Raw genomic sequence first — 21581 nt, 5'->3', positions numbered from 1 at the left:
ATTTTTGTGAAACATAGTTTTATGTATTTTGAGTACAATAATCACGTAGCACATCAATTATAAACAAAAGATTTTCAGTGGTGATAGTTAATGATCATGCTTAGTTTAGTTGAGATATTTAATATAACTATTGAGTCAACTTTTAGGTTTCTTTCATGAGGCTTAAAGTTTTTTTTTCGTTTAAATATTTAAACTATGGTAACATGGCGTTGTGGATAGGCAATATAGCTACAACAATGTCATATGCGATTTCCTGGCATCTTATGTTATGAGTGGTAAATAAAAAATTATATTATAGATCTACTAAAAAAATTATTCGTAGTTTTAGGTAACTTAAAGTGAAGTAGGTATTAAGCAAAAGTCTTATCAAAATCGTTGTTTAATTTACATTTATAAATAAATAGTTGTTAATAAGACAGTTTAATTAAAACGTATTTAGTGACCAACCATTATTAATAATTATCATTAGGAATAATGTGTTTATATTACGTGTATCCGCAAAAAGGTTTCAAGGCCGTGTGCTTTTTATTGTGTACTTAGTTTTCTGTACTATTCATTTAATGGATATATTTAAATTGTACGTGCTCTGTACCGCCGAATAATGAGTTGGAAAAGTAAAACTCTATTTTTCGAGAAATAAACCCAAGCCGAAAAAAATGAACGATTAAAACGTATACCACCGTACATTTTAATTCACCGTCGTAGGTCAGCTGAGACGTGGTGTCCACCTATGGTCACGTTCCATAGCCATAAACGGTTTTAAATTATATATTCTATTTATAAATATGTATAGAGTACCCGCTTATTTATATATATAACTCGATGATTTACTTGAATTCGTTTTAATGAATAAATTCGCACATACGAGTCCCTGCATTAGATGTGGTTATATATGCGGTTGTAATAGACATTCATCCATATGAAGGTGACAGTGGGTTAGGAATAAAAAAACTATCCAAAGCGATTTACTCTACACCGGTAGGAGGTTTACCTTTGAGTGTGCGTGTGGGATTTATTTCATTTTCATTTCATGCCCTCATTCGTTTATAAAACATTTACTTTATATATAGTATTTATATTTATATATTCATATAGAGTAATCATTAAGTATTATGTGAACGATGATTGATCGAAATTTGATTTAAGTCATAAGGTTCGCGTTTATTAATACGTATAAACATAGTATTTTAACCTTAAACGAATTATTAAATACGTGCGACGTATATTCAACTATCGAAATCCCGTTAATTGCTCACCGTGATTTGCGTTTCTATTGCTCCAGTATTGTTTGGAGTAGGTTGCTGAATAACGGCAACATAATAATTAATAAATAATCAATTAATTCGATGCATTTGTTATAATATTTGCATGTATACCTATTAGTTTTTTACGTGTTCAGTGAGCAATGAAAATAACAATTTATATGTATTCACGTTTCCCTGTATTACGTATGCGTACAATTTTAATGTTCTTTGGGTTTTATTCTCAAAAACGAAAAGTTGAACTCCACGTTGGTCGGACCGCACGGCGCCGGGCCTTTGCGATGAGGATATTTTAAATAGGTCTCCAAGGTAATATCATACATATTATAATATATATACTCGGCTCGTTGGTAATGCGTGTAATATATTATATTATATATGCCAGGCAAACGATTTCAAAGTCGTCAGTTGTGATTACGCCGAATAGTGTGACTTCTATAATGTATGTTTATAACCAAAGTTTTATACATGACTAAACCGTGGCCCGGGAGAAGAAAAACGACCAAAACCGTTTTCAAGATGTTGTATTATTTATTGCTATAGGTACTGAATACTGGAATATAAACGGCAATACGCGACACTTATATGAGTAGCACAACAACGCGCTCGTGTTAAATCGTGACGGACGTTGAGTCCATAGGAATTCGGGAAAATAGTGACGGGACGCTGTGTTAAGCTCGTTGATAAAAGTATTCGTTTGCCTTTTAATGTTTTATAGAAAAATATTCAAACGACTTCAAAGTCACGTTATTACAACTCCGCGTAGACTAGGGACTGCTGTAATGTAAGTTTTAACCAAAGTCCTTAACGCGACTAAACCGTTGTCCTGGGGTAAAAAACGACTAAAACCATTTTAGCTAGTTACTGATTAACGGTGTGATGAATGTACATGTACAATGGCACTCTTGCTAAACTGCGATAGATGTAAAATATCGTCGCGAGAGTTTGGAAAACAGCGATCAATTCGTAATAGAAGGTGGGAGTTGATATGAAGAAATGAGCGTGACTTTTGGTTTTAATTAATTATTACTCGATAAATTATGTGTAGTGGAGATGAAATATTTGCTCGTGTTTCGGTACTTCGAAATATGTCGATAAGTCTGACTTCCATCATAATTTCTGTTGGTGTACCGATATAGGACTAGTAATTTTCAATCCGTATAAATCGCGAAAAGTCTTACTCGTAACAGCTTGTTATAACATGGTCGTTTATTAAAGAGTATATTCATATAACAATGATGTCTATAATTTTATTTTAAGATCACACCTACGACTACACGAGCATTATGAAATTATAATATACATCACGTACCTATATTCAGTGAACAAACACTCTTTATGCGTGTAATATATATGTATTATACGTTAACTTAATATTTTAATTTATAACTCACGATTTATAAAAAATAAACACGGTTTTTTGAGTCATGTTTCTTGAAGGATTTTTCCTTTTTTATCGGGGGGGGGGGGGGGGCGGTAGAGGTGAGGGTCATATTTTATGTACCTACATATTGAACCGATTTATTTAAGAGATTTAAATTTTAGGATCTTAAAAGCCTTGAAAATATTTTATACCTTAAACAATCATCTTTCATTTTTACGGACGATAAAATATCATTTTAACCAAATTAGGAAATTACATTTTTAGTTCTGTAAAATTTACTAAACGATATAACCGTAGTGCTCAATTATGAGTATTAACATTAATATAACTACACTGTTAAGTTCTAGTTTTGTTTGCTTTAATAATTAACAGTGTAAACTGTATTAATTATTTAATAAGTTGTTTTACCTACAAATTACTAAACTTTAGTCAACGATTGTACTAATTGTACTGAGCTAATTCGTTCGTCTATAGATATATTATATAATCAATATTGTTCTAATGCTTATAAATTTAAATAAAAAATAATATTAATAATGAGTTGTTATTAGATATTTTGCTCAATATTAATATATATGGATAAATATTAGCTTAAGATTGTTGATTTGAATAGTACTGTGTTCAATAATATTATATACTATATTAATATATATTATCATATGCTTACTTGTCATTCTATGAAAATTAATTTAAAAGTTTTTGTAATTTTTAATGTTTTGTTTATGTTTTTCTACTATAATTGGAAACTTTTTGAATTTTTATATTTTTAGTATTTCAAAATAAATAATGAAAAATAAACATGAACATTATTAACTATAATAAAATACATGATAATTAAGTTGGTCCATAGATAACTTAAATTATTATCCCTTTAAATATTAAATATTTTACAACGTTATTCTTTGTTTTTTCTATTGTTCGGCTAATAATAGTTTTTTTCAATATTCCCTTTAATATTTTTCGGTTAGAAAAAGTTTTCAAAACTTTAATATGATATCTTGATAGCTTTAAAGTCATTCGCAGATGGTACTTGACGTAGGTAATTGTTTTCATTTCATAACAGTTTTTCAGGAAATTATTGAAAACTTATATACCGGAAGATCTTTGATTTCCCGTTTTAAGAAATAATTGTTTAATATCAATTTACAATTTTTTTGTTGTATAACTATATGTTAACTATTTTACTTTAATTTACATCTTGAAATGTCTTTGTACACACTTTGAACTCTAAAAGTGTCTATAACTTTTAAATAAAAAAGTATAATACATATGTTACTAACTTTATTTTGTGGTCATTATTTCATTTTATTTAAATTTTCACTGAAATTATATTTTATTTTTTTTATTATTTCTTTCATTTATATTCCAATAAGTTAGGGTCTGTTTTTGTATATTAAAATTAATTAGTATGCTTACGTTGTGTATTAATGTGATTCCAAGTTGATCAGTACATATCAAATTAAAAAAAATTAATAATTTCTATTATTATAAATCCATGAGAAATATTGATAATTTTTTTGTAGTTATTAATTATTAATAAGTTAAAACATTACTTAAGTCAATCTGAGGGTGTAGGCATTTTATGGTTTCTAGAATTGGCGTTCCACGAAAATTCATTCCTAAATAAAATCTCAAAACAAAATCGTTCTTTCAATAACAAGGTGTCATTCTAAATTATAAAATAATCATTATAATCCGATTTAAAAAGTATTTTAAACTATTATATTATATTCTATACGCATTATTACAACACATTTCCAATTATTAAATATTCTAGCAAGAAATTAATCAAATATATGTTTGAAAATCTCCCTATAAGATGGATAAGGAAATGGCGTCATGACTTAGCTATTCCTCGTTTAATCTAACTCGTTAACCATACCCTTAAGTATCGTCTGCACTCTTAATGTTATTAACATAATAAAAAAAATTTCGTAACAGTTCACAAATTGGTGTTGAATTGGTTATGTTTTAATAAAATAAGTGAACCGATGATTACAAATCTTTCTTACGATGTGTGTTCTACTTTATTATTAAAGAAATTTCAATTCATTTCTCATTAATGAATATTCAGTTATCTTTTTAAAGTTTATTTGAAAAAAAAAATCATTTATATGATTAAGGAAATAAACTATATATTCAATTCTGAAATATTAAAAATAAAAGATTGATATGTTATTCATATATATAATAAAACGTGGTAATACTGTAATGGATATTTTTTTGATGGTTCGTACTTTTGTTTGATTTTATATCATAAAAATACAAGTTTTAATTTACTAAAAAGATAATATTAATTTGAAAGATCAATTAAATATCTATAACTCATGTGTATAGCATAGTATTTTAATTAATAGTATAAAATACTTAGTATATATTATTTTAAATTCGAAGTTATTCGTTGAGAATAAAACAAGGCGTATTCAACGTATAAAATCTAGACCAACATGTATACTTAAGAAGCGTCGAAAAATAATTTAATAATATCAAGAAAGATATTATTTTTCATTTAACTCACATAATATTTAATATAAATTCAAAATACAAAAAATTAAAAAGTCGATTTTTACCAAAGGTGGTAGATTATACATATACGATGACGGCTTTTGAAAGCTCCCGAATTTATCAGATAAAAAAAAAAACTTTTGAAGAATAAACACATCCCTTCGGGACTTTGGTTTATTTAAATTTTAAAACAATTTAAGAACTGTGTAAGTTTTCACGTACACTTTCGTTTAGTTAAATATTTCCTTAATTGCAAAAATAAATAAATAAATATTTTTTAAAAGTTTTTACATGTTTAAACAAATTATATTATATAATTAAAAAAATAAAAAGTTTTCTCTTAATCATAAATTTAAATAGATATACTTTAGAAATGTAATTAAACGTAGGTATCTAATAATATTAAATAAATAAAAAATTCTTATTAAATATTATCAATTAATAATAATGATTGTAATTCAATTCTCCTTAAAGTTCATCTTTATTTTTTATAAATTTCATTTTCTGCATTAGATGTGAAGGCGAATAAATTTTTATCTCAAGGTTTCATGAATTCGTTTAATTCTCATACGTGGATACTACAAAGACGGGTTTAAATAGCTGTGGATTACGGGTATTATTTTCTATTATATTGTTATTACTTATTATCACTGTTTTATACATATTTAATACTTGTTCTGGTGAAAAGCGTGTTAGAGTTTTAATGTTTTAATCATTTTTAATACCTATTGTTTGTGTGACATATTGATATATTGGAGAAGACAATACAGTATATAATAGTCTATTGTTAGTTTATTTAGCTTTAAAAATAAGGTGGATTTTATGCTGTATTTACCGTCCTTTAAACGCTGAAATCGGTCCGATCCCTCCATTTTATGTAAAATTACATACACGAAGAAAGAAATAAAACTATTTGTTAACTTATTTTTCGTTTTAGAATTTTCAAAATATAACTACTTTTTTTTGGATCTTATGTGATGTTTAAATAATATATTTTTTGATGCATTCAATCTTTTTACAACATTATTGACCAAACACTAATGTGATACTTACCATCCCGTAATCTTTAATAAAGTATTTTTAACATAAGACATAAGTAATGATTGGTAATGGCGGTGAAATAATATAAAAAATCTATGAAATGTATATATATACTACTGAATCTTATTTTCGTAAATTCTGCATTTGACACAAATTCCCTTCAAGACATATCACGAGTAAAGAATACAACCAGAAATTAAAGTGATTTAAAAATCAATATTATTTTTATTTTTGATTTGCTTAGTTTACATTGTTTGAATTTGTCTTTTGATTTTTAATTTTTAGTAATTAACATCTCGGCACCACTGGCCTCTTGGCTGATTTTTTTTTTACATTATATTATATATCTTCCAAGTATTTTGAAACATCATAGTTTTAGGTATCTATGTATTAATAATAATTATAAAATAAGATAGTATTAAATATCGAAGACATAGTTTATAGGCATATGAAGAATATGACAAAATTGTAAGTTATTAAATAAAATAATTTCGTATTAGATTAAACAATAAAAATAAACATTTTTTGTTTTTTGTTTAGCAAGCATTCTCTTAATTTTGTGGCATTGTCTTCTATCTAGTAGTTATTATTAAGGTTGAAACTTTGATAATTATTTTATTGTTTTTTAAATTTATACCTACATAATGCTCGTTTTGTAATATTATACGTTCCATATTATTTTTGAATCAAAATGATAAGTTTTTATTTTAAATTTTTTAATTATCTTTACTTAAAAGTTAATTTTTTAATTTTTTTAAAACATTTTAAAAATGTATGGATGTTCAGTATTATAAAATTCTAGTTTTTAAATGTTAATGTAAAACTATTATTTAAATAAGTAACAATTTTGTAGTATGCTAATAAAACTTTTACCGTATTGTATATTATTAAGTATTTTTCCGAATAGATGGTTCAAAACTTGTTGAAAATAATATATTTAAGTACATTAAAATTTTTAGGACATAAATGCATTTGTTGTTAGTATTATATTTTCAGGGTAAGTTATCACTTTTCACCTATCAGTCATTTATTATTTCTTTAAACTTTTGTATAGTCATATCATAAATTATTAATTTAAATTACAGCTCCACTTCTCGGTCTTCAAAAGTATGAAAATCCTTCTGAAATCTGTTATATGCGTCAGCACAGATGATGTCGCATTTGAATTGTAGAAATAACTTACGTTTCAAAATATATTCGTATTAAAAGCTTCTGAGAAAATTGAATTACATTCTGTTAAACCACGAGCTTTTAGGTCAACTATAGCTGTTCGTAAAAGGAATAGGTCATGCAAGCAATTATGTGCATGATTTGGTTATAAAATAAACAATAAAGCTATTGAATTTTGGATTGTTTCCAATCTTTACGAAAGGTTTAATGAATATTGTAAGTTGTTATACTATGGTATAATAATGTATTTAAAAATTTATTGGGAAAAGAATACCAAAATTAAAAAATACATTGTTTAATATCAAAAAAGGCGAAATAAGAAAAAGATAAATGTTTCGTTTATTCAATTACACCCATAACTGAAGCTATGGATAATTGCCATCGGGCATGATTCATTAAAATACTATATATTATTTCGAATATTTTCATTAAACTTTCAGTTTAAAACCATATAAGGTAGATCTGTTCCTTGTTGAGTGTTCGTTTCATAAAATAATATAAAAATATCCATGGTGTATATATTTCAAATTCAAAACACATGTGTATTGCAACTGTTTCATTAAATAGTGAATTAAAAAAATATATGGAGATAGGTAGTTTATGTTAATGTTATTAACTAAACGACCGGTGTAATAAGTTTTATAAATAGCCAGATTGTATGATCGTCGTACCTATAGTAATAATTATTAGCTAACGTTTTATGGTTTAAAAAAAAAAGTGTTTTTAAACGAATAGTTACAGTAAATAGTTTTATTTATTAATTGTAGAGAAAATTAAATCGAAAAATTTAAATAATTACAGATATTTATTGTATTTATAATTTTACTTGAAAGCCAATTGTATTATATTTTAATAAAAAAGCTGAATTATTTGTTTTCAATTTATTTTATCTAGAAAAATGATATTTTTTTTAATAATTCTCTTGTTATAAATCATTATATTTATCTCGATATATATTTTTTATTTTTTAATCATCCTTACAACTATAATACGTATTATTCAAATGCAAACGAGATTTTTTGAGGCGTATGTCGTTATTAAAAAAGGGAACAATAAGTATACACTACAAACTGCTTGTTTCAAATGTATCCTCGTATATGGTTACAACTGTCATTGTGTGTGTGACTGCGTGGCGTATATCTACAAATTAACCTACTTCGTCGCGGTCCCAAAATGTTTTGTTTATAAGTTAGGTAAACACAAGTGGAAATAATTTATAACTGTTCTATTTTACCAGTTCCAGTATTTTTTTGATGAGAAGTGCCAAAAGTGTTGACAAGCTCTTTCATGAAAAGTTAAAATTATCTGTACTTAGAGATTATAATATACTTATAGATTTATCGCGACCAACTTGTCTGCGCTTGACTGGAGAGGCCAATATAATCACGAATGATTTGGTATATAAATGGGTTTAAAACGTTCTAAGAAAATCACATTATCAAAATAATGAATAAATAAATTTCAAATACTGTTCCGTGACCGTGATGAATATTATACTATAATTAATATTATTATTATTAACCTTTATTGCGTCTGCAGTGTTTAGTGAAATAAACTATAATTGTTGATGAGATTGATGTAGAAACGTAATTTATTTTCAAGTCCCATCGTTACAATATTATCAAAACGACTTAAATCTATCGTCGTGTAAAAATCAATGAGTAATTATTAATAACTATTGAATATTTCTGTTAGATACCTACCTATATGGTTTTAAGAGTAAACTGACTATATTAATTGTTTAAAGAAGTTTAACTGGTTAAATAATGGTATATGATTGGTTTGGAACCTTTTCTATTATTTTTATCACATTTATTATTTTTTACCAAATATTTATTATAAAAATGTAATTATTAATATAATTTTTAACTCGGTAGATTGTTTTACATTGTGTTGTTCTTAAACATACATTGTTTCCCACCGAAATCGTGTTTAAATTACCTTAATAAATAATATAATAATTATAATAATAATATAATAATATTATATAATATTGTAATATTTACATTATTCAATATATAGTATTTGAGCTTTAATTTTTGAAAATATAACAGGTTGTGTGATGATAGTGCTGTATGAATTCTAGTGTTTTAAAAATTTGATTAGTAAAATGTGTAATTTAGAAATTAATTATATGAAAGCTAAAGAAAAATAATCATTTTGTATGCCAAAAATTGTTTTATATATACAAGGTATAGTAATCTAATTAGCTATTAAAATTAAATGTATCATAATGTCACAAAATTAAAGATTACAATAATAGGAAATAGAACAAATAGAATAAATAATAATTCATTAGTTTATTAAATAATTTATTTGAACCTCATAAAATCATAATATATTTTGTAATTAAAAATCGGTGGTCACAACTGTCGAGGATTATCTAAATAAATTATCATAAAAAAATGCATACTTCATATTTTATTTGAACAATTAAACTAATTGAAAATTAATTTTAAAATTTAACAAGCTGTTTTAACACAACGTTATTTCAATACATTATTTATTATTTTAATGACGAGTGATGACAAATAAAATTAAATTTATTATAAAAACAATACGGTATGTTACTTAAAATTAAATATATTTAACTATAAATTATATTTAAAGTTATACAAATAATTAAACATTATTTTGAATTTTTATTTAGAACTATGAAAATATTAAAGGTCATCTTTGTAATCATATTTTAGTATTCTTCTACTATTTCTAAAAACTATTTGATAATATGTACTAAATACTGAAAGAAATTTTTATTATCCTAAACCATTTAGTATGAAATATTTTATGATATATATTATATATTATATATATACTCAGTGTGATACACCAAGACGCAACACACCTACTATTTTTTAATTTAACAATACATTAATTCAAATTCTTATTTTTGGAATTTTTATGTATTTAAAACTATGTTTTAAAATTCCTAAGAATTTTCGTAATACCTTATGAATGTTCTTGTAAAAAACTTCAATTATAAATGAAAACCTCTTATTTTTACTGTAAATTATGGTGTACCTAATTCAAAATTTGAATAAATAGTGTTTATCAGTTGTTAAAATATTTATATTTCAAGATAGTAATCCTTAAAATGATCTTTAAAAAATATTGAGATATATGTAATATTGAATATAGTATTTATTATACTTGGATTATTTTCATAAATTATAAATATTGATAAATTAATATAAATTTTACTAAAGTTTTCAAATTACCATAGCCATCATACTTTCAAACTCATTATCATAAACTTATTATCCTTAATGCACAGAGTTAAATAACTCATCTATTTTTTTGAAGTTTTGATTTTGATATGTCAACGTTTTAAAAATAATTATCTCCAAAGAAAAAAAACAGTGTTATCATTAGAAAAACAGAAGATTGTATATCCACACGATACTTCTGAAGTATAGTAACAAAAATATCGTGTATTAACTGTATATGTCATATTCACTTACATTATATTTTTGTTTTTACAGAACACTAAACATTAAACAATTTAATGTGTTATAGTTTTTTATGAAATACTATTGGACAATTTATATGTACTTTAATATTACATAGATATGTTATAATGTGCCAATGTAAATACATTTGAAGCTGTTTTAATTAAGTAAAAACTAAATTTAATTAATTTTTCAAGTTGAATATGAAATAAAAATAATTAAAACATTACGTATTGTTTTAGATCTAAACATAACATTTTAACAACTAACTGCAAGATAGCTCTTTTTATCCAAAATATATGTTATTGTTTTTACACTAAAAATTAAATTTACGATCATTTTTACATTTTTTTTATGATTACATTTTTATGCAACATTTTTTTTTTTTACATGTTATTTACTTCAATGACGAAGCGATTAATCTTCTTTAAATTAAATAAAAAGATTGGTATGATTTTATGAAAATTTACTGATTTCAATCCAACAATTCAACCTTTTTTTTAAAATATAAATCTCAACTTTATTAACAGCATACTTATATTAAACTAAATTTGTGTTAACTTCAACTAAAAAAGGTAAAATTACCTATAAAAGCTAGAAATATGTTCATATTTTACTAAAAATCTTTCTTCAAAATTTGCACATCAATTATAGTATATGTTGAAACTGTAATATTGAATATCAAATAAATAAAATAACCTACAAAATTCTGAGATCAACTAGATAATGGGCGATTGTCTCATTTTATTCACCTCAAGTCATTGTTGTTTTGATTTGAATACGTTTAAGGGCGATGTAACTACTTAAAAAACAACGATTTTAAATAAATATCTTTTTACTATAATTTTTAACATTTCAAGTAAGTTAGAAAAAAATTAAGAGTACATAATTTTAAGCATAAAAATTGTATTATAATGAATTTGGAATTGAATATTTTATTTAATACTAAGATTAGTAATAATAAAGATTTTGTACTTATATTGTTATACTTGTATATAATGTATATTGTATAAGCTTTACTATAAAAAAAAATCTCTATAAAAATGTTAATTACGGTTTTCAAGAGTCTTTTTATCTATCGTAGTTGGTAATTTATTCAAGTCTCACAAGTAAACATTTTTAAATTCACAAACATAGAGATGAAAAAAGCGTCAAATTTTTAAAAAAAAAATGCTTTGTTTATAGTCGGTACTTTTAAAAAAATAGTCTATATTTAATACACATATTGTATGTATTACGAAAACTAATAAGTTGGAGAAAATAATGGTTTCTAAGATTATTATTTTTTTAATTATTATAAAATAACTATTTTCTTTAATAGGTATAGGTACGGTTTAAATTTGATCAGTTTTTGTAATTTTTTTAATGTTTTCTCTTACTAAGATAAATTAAAACACCAAAATTCTTTAATGCATTAAAATATTAAATAGAGAATATGTCTTAACAATTGAAATGCTTGTATAAAACTTTGAAACAATCTCTTAACCATCTTAACTAGAAATAAGGTTAACAGAATAAGAATCAGTTATGACTTATGAGTAATGAATAGTCGATTTCCTTAAAATTTAAAATTAACTCTTAAATTTGCATTTTTTTTATATTAACAAAATAATAAGATTAGTCTTGTCCATACTTTAAGGTGAATACTGAACAATTTTAAGTATTAAATTTAGTTATTAAGATGTTTCTATTAACTTTCTGGAATGTTATACAAACATTGGCTACGGCAATGTTTATTTTATGTTTATGATAAAAAAAAATTAATTTGATCATCAATTTAAAAATTATAAATTATTTAAATTTTTAACTGTATGCAGGAAAAAATAATTTGCAATTCAATTTTTGTTATTTAATTTATATAATAATAACGAGTTTTAAATTTAAGTTTTTCTGGAAGTGTAATACTATCACTATTTTTGATTAACACGGTTGACATTTATAATGGAATTCGAAACATTTAACAAATATTTCAGTTTAGCGTCTATTTTTAGATGATTGTTTCACTTTTATTACACCATAAAATATAGTAAGTCGGATAAAACGAAAACTTTCAGATTATAAGTTAAAATAGAATTAATATGAGATGAACTTTAAAAAATTAAGTAATAAATACTGAGGTTTGTTCATTCTTTTAAAATTATTTATTTAATTATTAATTTACTTTTCTATAGTCTAACAGCAATACAGTTTGTATTTTGAGAAGGAGTAATTATAATTTACTTTTCAAATATTATTAAATTGTTTTAGTTCACTGTGAAAAATTATGATGAAAATACATTTATAAATGTATAATATATAAATATATAATACAAAAAATGGCTTTTGATAATCTATTTTACGTTAGAAAAACATAATTTTTCGTACAGAATTTATATTTGTTTGTTTGACTATTAATATTAACATTTTAAAGGATATAATTAACATTAATAGACGTTTTATAAATATTTTTACGACCCTAATACCCCAACCTAAAAATGAAAAAGTTTTTTTTTATGTATTAGTTTTTAATCGTAAAAAACGTTATTTCTGTACATAAATCACTGTAGAGATTAATTAATATTAGGACCATGTATTTTAATGATTTAAAATATTAATTTTATTTATTTTATATAATTATAATTTTACATACATTTTTTTTTACCTCGTCGATTTGTTATGTTATAGTCTTTTGATAAACGTTACATTGAAATGCGTTGTAGAATAAGCCAATCAATTGCAAATAGTTTATTTTTGTGATTCTCTACTGCTAGTAAACAAACTAAAATAAATTGTTCCTTACCTAAGTGTGATACATACGATTTGACTTCGTTTGTCGACGCGGTGTACTACCGTACTGCTACGAAATCCACTGTTGCGGTGGTTTTCCGTACCGATGCGCTCTCAAAAGCTTGTAATTTTCACGAAGCGCTTTATTTTGTTGACAAAATAAAATAAAAATAAATATATTATGTGTTAGCGATAGATTTGTCCGTATTTTGATTATATTTATATAATATGTAAGTGTTACAAACGGTTAATTTTTCTTATAATTATGTTAGTATTTATTCTCATGCGGTGAACATATTATTTTTTAAAACATCTTATAATTTTAGTATATTCAATCAATGGCTTTTACTTTTTTATTTAAATCTTAATAGATATTTTTATGAATAAACGGAAAAAATTTAAAAAAAAAAATTGAGTAAGGTTTTGTAAAAAATATCATATAGCTTTATAGATTGGTAATAAACAAGAAATGTTGATACTGCTAAATTATAAATAATTTCGAAAGTTCATTTAATTTTTTTAGAAAAACTATTAAAAAAATGGTTAAATTGACTTGGGTGTTTTTAATTTTATTTCATTGTTATAATATATGACTAGAATATAATAACTATGTATAAATATTATCCATTTGCTACTTGTTTTATTATTATATAATTTTTATTTTCGCAAAACTATTTTTACGTGATATACCCAACTTTGAAATATAAGCTCAAATTTTGTGATAGTCCGAGCTCTAATAGTTAATAATTGTTTTTAAATTTTGAAACATTAGAATTAATTAATCAGTATGTTTTTGTAAATATTTTTGAGTACCTACATGACATTTATTTATTTTTCCAACATGTTTTTTCTACAGTTAATTTCTGGTATTTTAAAAGAAATATCGATTTTTCGTGTGTTTATATGATAACTAGGTATATTGCAAAATATTATTATTTTACATTTTTATATCTGTTTAAAATTCAAAATGAATAAAGTACTTTGCTAGGTTACAGCTTCGGGGTGATTATATTAAGTTACCATACGCTTCTCCGCTTAACGTTTATGTATCTGTATAATAGACTATTTATTCAATATCGATTATCGTATACTGATATATAAAAATATATAGCAAAATATTTAGCATTATGTAATGTCATGTAATAAACCGTGATTATATGCTGCGGTTTGAAAATTATCTAGTCGATTTAGGTACGAACTATTTTTGAATATATGAAGCTCTTTAAAGTTTTAAGTAGGTTTTGACTTAAAAATGCATAATTCTTATAAAATAAATGGCTAATCAAAAAAAAATAAAAATCAAAAAATAGTTTTATTTATAAATTTATAACTTACTGTGCATAACGAGTTTGTCAATTTTAAAATAACCGTTTACGTGCATTACACTCAAACATTACCATCTTATAAATATATAGGAATAAACATATTTACGAATTTAAGAGTTTATTTTAATTATAAAAAAAATAGTTATTTTGTAATGTTATCATCCATCTTATATGGTAATTAAACTTAAACAAATATTATCAATATTATATTTGAAAAATAATAAAGGTGTAAAAAAATATTATTTCATTAAATTGCATTTTCAAGTTATTTATTATATTTTTAAATGTTATCAATAATTTTTAAGTAAGCAGTAGATATGTTAATGTGATTTGTAATTTGATTAAAGTTTGATTAATATAACATAATTAAATTTTCTTTAACGTGATACATTTGTTTTAAACAAATAATTAACGAGAATTTACTAAGCTGAATTAAGCTAAGTATATTTAACTAATATTAGACTCTGTGTAAATTTGATTTTGAGTACGTACGCAGTGATTTTAAACTGTGTTAATCTATGTATTTTTTAAGTGATTGATCAATGTCATTTAAATATGTACTTATATATTAGAATTTTGTACAATATATTTATGACAAAATATTCTTATCAACATTATTCATATTATTGAATAGTTTGCTCGCTTAATATGTAAAAATTAATAATATTTAACGAGTCATCTGAGTATTATGCACAAGTTAAACAGTAATATTTACTTACAACAGAAGTAAAAATTAGCGATTTGATGAAATTGATATGTAATACAATTATAGTACGTTATGTATTCCTTATCTTTGTGTTGATTTAATGTAATTATCATAAGTATCAAAAGTGTATTATTTCAGTTATATGATCAATAATTTGTCGTAATTCATCTTATAAGCACTTCAGAATTTAATTAAAAGCGTAACATATGATTGGCATATCTGATTTACTAAAACGTAATAAATGCAATAAGTTAGAATAGGTTCTAAAACGATACTTGTGTTTGGTGTACCATCATTGGTAATGCGTATAACAGTTATGATCGATCTTGGGGTCGCGTTAACTGTTCTACTTCTTATTAGGTATATTAGTTATGTGGTCCGTTTAACAGCATGGTCATTGAGTCAAATTACTGAGCACTGCTAGGAATTATCGATATTTTATTACTTGGCACGTGTTTATATAGGGCATTGTGAACAATATCCGAAAATTTCTCATAATGACAGATCGGCCCTTAACACGTTTAATAATAAATTGTAACTCATATTCACTAAAAACAAACTCGTGTTCGTATACTTACTATAGAAATTAATTTGAATCAGTTAACTGTATAAATATTAATTACGGTCACGGATTAAAATTACATTTTGTTCGATTAAAGAATCCCCAAGAAAACTTTCGAGATTAAAATTATACCACTCAATGAAGATCTCTCGTATTTTATTTTTATGGAAGTGTTTATTATTGGTTATACCCTTAGATTAACAAAGGAGTACATTTTTTTGAAAAAAAATGTTCATCTAACGAATTATATAATAACCTACAATGCGTGAATTTACTATAATTTAAGTTTTCGGTGTATATATTGGTACAATTTGTTTTTAAACTTGGCATAAAAGTACTAAGTCGTTATATAAAACGATAAATTATTTGTTCAATGTAATTTGTCAGCATCGAATAAAAAACGTACAATACTGTTTAAGCGTATATATTTTCCGAATTTATAGTGGTAATATTGGTCTTATTGGTAATCTATATGATGTATACAACGATGACACTTTTACACACAAAATGATTCACCTAACATGTTCATCCTGTTTAAATTCTTCAATAAACTATAATATTTTCAAATTCTTGAGATTTTTTTTTGTATTATTTGAGAAGTGTCGCGTGAAGATAAAAAATTATGTTTTTTAAACGACAGTCCTCCTTTTCGACTGAAAATTATTTAGCGAATAATTGACGTACCTAAATTAAAAATTAATCGAGTAGATTTTGGGAGTTTTTCTTATTTAATTATTTAAAAACGAAAGTTTGTATTGCCACAGTATTCACCATATTAAGTAGGTACAAAACAATCTCTAGAATTTTGAAATTTTAGACATATTAATTAAAATAAAATATATTTAAAAATTACAGAAACCAATATTTGAATCAATTCGTTATTAAATGAAAAATAGGGGTGAGCATGCTTGATGAATCACTCTGCGTATAAGTATTGATGCATATTTTTATGTGTTGTTTTTAGTTTTTACTGTTTTGCTCATTTTATTCCACTTTCGCTCATCAATATATTGATCTATATTCTATGAAATAAATAAAACTCACACAAATAGATAATAAAAATTAATGTCTATGCATTTTTTTACACGGTTTTTAAATATTTATAAACGACGATGATTTTTAATAATTTGAAATGTACAATTTATTAGTGTGATTGTTGGTTAAATTTATTATTTGTACAATAAGTGTCAATTGGAATTTTATGAACGTTAAATGTATTATAAAATATACAAATATGTTATCTTTATAAAATAAAAACACGATTTTAATAAGATATAATTTTATTCTCAATGTCTATAATATTCGTCAGTTAATTTAATAATAATTTGAATTAAAAATGTCTAAATGTAATTTTTTATGAAAAATGTTTGTTTTGAAAATAATTAACAAAAAACTAAAAATAAACTGTAAAATATAGGTAACGCTCTATACAACATGATTTCCGCTACGTATGTCTAAGTGAATGTGCGTTATTTAATGCGTCGGAAAGAAGCCCCCACATCCAAATTAGAGTTGTATTGTGTGTTACTGCTTTTTTTTATTATTTTAGTTTTTTATATTTTTTTTATCGTATATACCTACGCTTTTACATTGTATATTTTATTTATATAGCATTTTTCCAGTATTTTATTTTTGTTAACTAAAAAAGAAAATTTAAAGAATATTATTAGTGTATGCAATGTACATTTAATATACAATTTAAAGCATTGAAATTTTCATAAGTTTTGTTTTAGTCTTGTTTTAAACAGGTAAAGTGATGTATCAGGTAAAACATTTGCTTTCCAACTTACAATATAATGTATATGTTAATGGCGATCGTAGTATCCGTTTCTTAGTGTCATGTCAGGTTTGAGCATATACAATTAAAACTGATTATTTTCTGAGATATTCATCTGTTGAACTTTTGTACGATGATAAAGCTAAGCATGCCAATTAAAAATAAGACGGGTGTGTCTGTTAGGTTACTAGTACATTATTCTCATCCTGTGTCGGTGTCATTGAACATATCGTTTTAAAGGCACCAACACAATATTATTATTATTATTATTATCTGGAAATTAAGCTCCGAGATCAAAATTGATAATAGTCGCTAAACACGTTTCCTCGTGCCAGGTGGTACGCTCTCTACGACTATCTACTAACATCATGTAGTAGGTATATACATAAATTTATACACATACATACACAATACATACACACTTGTAATGCTTAATATATTTATACATAGGTACTTAATACTTACCGCACTGGTACAAATTACTTATGTCGAGGATAAAATTTGCTCATGTATATAATATATTTAGGACCACCTCTCCACCACCGACAAACCTTCCAGTCGAGGGGAGCCGTTGATGTCCCACCTTTCACCCCAATCGAGTATATCACGGCGTTTATAGCACACTAGAGTCACGAGACGTGAATAAGTATTCGTATCATCGCCATCTACAATTGTTTTTTTAGAACGCGAGAATGTTTTTAAAAAAAATAATAACTCTTTCGACAAAATTCCGTTGGGTCCAGAAAAACGTTGAAATGTTTGCATATACGTCTTAAATCCTTCTCAAACACGAAACGAATGTTTAAAGAGCGAAAGAAAAAGAAAACCGTCTATATTATAATGTAAGAAAATAGTCACTTGTCGCCACTTTTTTCTCTCTTTTATTCCATCGGTGAAATTGATTTATATATTATATACACATAAATATATTATACTTATACAACAGACAGAATACAGGTATTGTGTGTTGTTGTGGTTATACTAATACATATATACTTACGTTATACTTTTACTTACCTTATATATGTGAGTAGAACTTTACTTAACATCGCACGGTGTGTGTATGTCACGTTTTAAAAAAATTCCATCGTTTATATTTTGTGCACTTATTTTTCCTTCTTATTTAAAAAAAAATGTATACCTATGTATACATGTAATAATAGAATGATTGTAATATATAAATCAGCTTATGGTTATTAATTGAACATACCTAGAATGCAATATTTCGTGGAGTAGGTAAGTACTATTATTGTTCAGACGTTTTTTAAAAATTAGAAGTTTTTAACAAATAGATATTAATAAATATTAATTATTATAGTTGTTGTATCATCAAATCTTTCAAATTATCTAAATCGTATCACCATTAATTAGTATATGTCGACTTAGAGTTTAAAAAAAAACTCAGAATATTTTACAAATGTTGATCTAGATGCATTGATATTTTTAAGAAAAGTTAGGTTCTCGTTTGAAAAAAAAAAATAAATACATCTCCACAAAATACTCTGCAATGCCTATAACGAAATCTATGTATTTGAAAATATTACCTTTAAATATATACCTAGTTAATAATTCAGAAAACCGGAATTTGAATAAATGCATGATTGGAGAATAAAACGGTGTTGAGCGTTATGCTTGGTGAATCACTCTGAATATATTATAGAATACGCCACATTTTTTCGACGTACGAGTAAACGGTTGTTCAAACACCCCGAACGTATAGTACGTACGGGCATAATATGAGTCGATCATTTTGCTTGAAAATTCGTGAGCATAGATGTGATGCGAATACACCCTCGTAAACCTTGTCCAACCGTGAAGGCGTTTTGAGTATAATTTTTCCTCTCGGGATCTAAGACTCGATGCGTCATGGTGAGAACGTCACGCTGAAAGAAAAATCAATCATAAGATATTGCAAAACGTTTTGTCGACACGACATTATCTGTGCGTTGTATTATATGTGGTGACGTGGTGTAGTTTTTAATACGTTTAAGAAAAATGTGACCCGGGCGAAACGGCAAAATGTAAACCGACCGTTTTGGCAATAAATAATAATATCGGCTGATAAGAATAATGCGTATTTGGAATAAAACCTTGTTTTCAGTAGGCCAATGATTGGTTTGTGTTAGAATATTATAATTTCTTATCGATAACTGTTTGCTTTTGTGTTTTATTGACCAAAATAAACAAATATTTACGCTTTCATATCGTACGGTGTCGAACTATAATATAATACACAATTTTACATAGATAATCGGCTTGAGAAGTTTGTTTGATTTTTGAAATTAATTGATTTGCTCTATAGTAGGTAATTCTACGTACTCATATACTTTTGAAATAATGTTTGCTTTCAGAATCGAATCATTCTAAACGTCCTATTCCGTTGTACCTTACCGATAGAATTAACTTTTATTTTTAAACTTTTTATGCTCGCTTCAATAATCATAACATAATTCTCTAGTATATACATGAAATAAAAAAAAATTATTTAAATTACTTGGCGATATTAGCAGACATTATGGGCCATGTCATATTTATCGTGTGTATAGTTATCCGATGTATGAAATATGTAATAAATTGTATAATAAGATCGATATTATTAATAAAGCTTTATCATAATATCTTATGTTGTAAAATGGAGAGTCGAAGAGTGAACTTTATTGTCCTTGCCCTTCTCAAGATGTGCGTGCTAATACCGAGTCAAAAACTATTTGCTCTTAGAGTAAACCTAACTACAATCATTGGAAAATAAGAATAATGCAATTTATACATGCTTACGCTTGTTTTTTCTCCAATTCTTTCTACTGCTGTCGAGTTTCACATTATTTATTATCTTTGTTTTTGTATTTTCTGTACTCAAACACTCTGGAATAATAATAATAATAATAAATTATTAAGTGTATTTTGCGTAACCGAACACGAGTATTTTAATCTTCTTACATTGTACAATAAGACATATTTAATAATAATTTTGCTTTAACGTACCTATTGCATGTACAAAGTCAAAAACAGCATCTGGCACTGTTGCCGTAATTAACACACATTTGTTTCATAAATATTCCTCTTATTTATGCCGCATCGTTTATAGATAATAAATACCTAGGTATTATCATGTTTTGTTTTGTTATGTATGTTTTGGCACAAATATTGTATTACAATAACTTAATTTATTTCAACATGTTCGTTTTAATTCAATAAGTAAATTAAACACGAATTATGTAATGTAAACGTAAATATCATATTTAAAATTATATTTAAATCTTAACAGTTGAATAACCACACAATGGTGTAAACTTTTGAAATTCTTGTTTATTTTCCATTTTTAGTTTATTATTTCGGATCATAAATGGTCTTACCGTTATATCTAGGTAAACGTTGAAAGTTTATAATGTTATTAATATTAAATTTCCAATTGAAAAATCGATGTTGATATAACGAAATGTCAATACTGAATTTAGAATTTTTTTTTATTTTGGAAGGAATGAAATATTATACAAAATCATTTTTATTAGGTCGTTTTACATTATTATACAACATTTACAAATGCAAAAGGTAAATAAACGCCTACTAATTTAAGTCACCTAATAGTATATGGTAAAACTTTGCACATAATAATTATGTTTAACACGTACGAAAG

At 24.9% G+C, this 21581-nt stretch overlaps 2 protein-coding genes across 2 annotated transcripts in view; one reads left to right on the top strand and one right to left on the bottom strand.

The window, feature by feature from the left end:
- The window catches only part of LOC114124786 (trace amine-associated receptor 3-like), a 35843-nt gene extending 22160 nt beyond the window's left edge, over positions 1-13683 (bottom strand). The window contains exon 1 of the mRNA XM_027988156.2: positions 13591-13683. The gene's annotated coding sequence lies outside the window, so the exon portion shown is untranslated. The remainder of the gene's footprint in view (positions 1-13590) is intronic.
- LOC114124785 (glycosyltransferase 25 family member) overlaps positions 1-21581 on the top strand; it is a 67512-nt gene that overhangs the window by 25817 nt on the left and 20114 nt on the right. The window lies entirely within an intron of this gene.

This window comes from Aphis gossypii, chromosome 2 (genome assembly GCF_020184175.1).
Source record: "Aphis gossypii isolate Hap1 chromosome 2, ASM2018417v2, whole genome shotgun sequence".
NCBI lineage: Eukaryota > Metazoa > Arthropoda > Insecta > Hemiptera > Aphididae > Aphis > Aphis gossypii.
This window is presented reverse-complemented; position numbering and strand designations above follow the sequence as displayed.